Below are 1,253 nucleotides of genomic sequence, written 5' to 3'. Positions count from 1 at the left end.
GAAATCAATAAAAACATGTTAAAAGAAAATACAAGACCAATTAAAAATTTAAATAAAAATACTAACTTCATATATCAAGGAACTAGGGGGGTCTAGGAGGGGGAAGCAGAAGCCCAAAGTCAGCAGAAGAACAGAACTAAAATATTACAGCAAAAATATCCCAATAAATGAAACTGGAAACAGAAAAACAGTAGGAAAGACCTAAAACACTAAGAATTGGTTCTTTGTCAAGATGAAAACTGCCCAGCCTCTAGCTAGACTATTCAAGAGAAAAAGGGAGAAGACCCAAATCAACAAAATGACAAAGGAAAGAACATACATTATACTGTAATGATACCACAGAAACACAAAGAATCATAGAAGCTACTATGAACAATATGCCAACAAACTGGGAAAACTAGAAGAAATGGGTAAATTCTTAGAAACATACAACCTGCCAAGAATGAATCAAAAGAAATGGAAAATTTGAATGGTCCGATCACTGGCACAGAGATCAATCACTAATAAAAAATTTCCCAATGGGGGGGGAGGGGGGGGGGGGAGAGAAAGCACAGGATCATGTAGATTCACTAGAAAATTTTACCAAACATTTAAAGTAATGCCAACCCATGTCAAACTTTTGGGGAAAAGTCAGAGAAGGAAACACGGTGAAAACTCATCCTAGTTAAGACATTGTAGAAATAGAACAACGCCTAACACGTAGTGGAAGTTCATTAACCACAGTAACGCTAAGCTCTGATAATAACTTTCTTCCAAAAGAGAAAGTTATCAAATATATCTCATACTTTCAAGTTAGAGAAGAAAAGAACTCTTCCCTGACCGGGAATCGAACCCGGGCCGCGGCGGTGAGAGCGCCGAATCCTAACCACTAGACCACCAGGGAGATGGTAACCTTGCTCTCTGAAATACACTAAGTTCCTGATATGTGACGTAAGTTGTAGGTGTGACTGTGATTGGGTGGATCTCAGAAGTTTTAGACGCCTCCTTCTCCTTCCCTGGCAGCCTCCCAGCCACCGCAGCCAGGGAGACACAAACAGAGAACAATAGAAAACATTGGTTTCTGAGGGGGAAGACTGGGAATGAGGGGGCAAAAAAAAGTCATGTGTCAGAAGTGGGATTCGAACCCACGCCTCCATGCGGAGACCAGAACACCCGTAGGTAAGGGAGCCCCTTGAGTCTGGCGCCTTAGACCACTCGGCCATCCTGACACCGCTGCCATTTCCTCCCCATGTAGCCTATTAGCTGCGTGCGCA

General features: G+C 42.3%; 2 non-coding genes across 2 annotated transcripts; both read right to left on the bottom strand.

Moving 5' to 3' along the window:
• Positions 1–811: 811 nt before the first annotated feature.
• On the bottom strand, positions 812–883 carry TRNAE-CUC. The gene has a single exon. It is a non-coding gene; the product is annotated as a tRNA-Glu (tRNA).
• A 220-nt stretch (positions 884–1,103) lies between these two features.
• On the bottom strand, positions 1,104–1,208 carry TRNAL-CAA. The gene is made up of 2 exons: positions 1,171–1,208; positions 1,104–1,149 (listed from the first exon to the last, which is right to left on the bottom strand). It is a non-coding gene; the product is annotated as a tRNA-Leu (tRNA).
• Positions 1,209–1,253: the final 45 nt, after the last annotated feature.

The sequence above is a fragment of the Pipistrellus kuhlii genome, unplaced genomic scaffold (genome assembly GCF_014108245.1).
Source record: "Pipistrellus kuhlii isolate mPipKuh1 unplaced genomic scaffold, mPipKuh1.p scaffold_m20_p_21, whole genome shotgun sequence".
Taxonomy (NCBI): Eukaryota; Metazoa; Chordata; class Mammalia; order Chiroptera; family Vespertilionidae; genus Pipistrellus; species Pipistrellus kuhlii.
The sequence above is the reverse complement of the archived record's forward strand: the minus strand, read 5'-3'. Positions and strand labels throughout refer to the sequence as shown.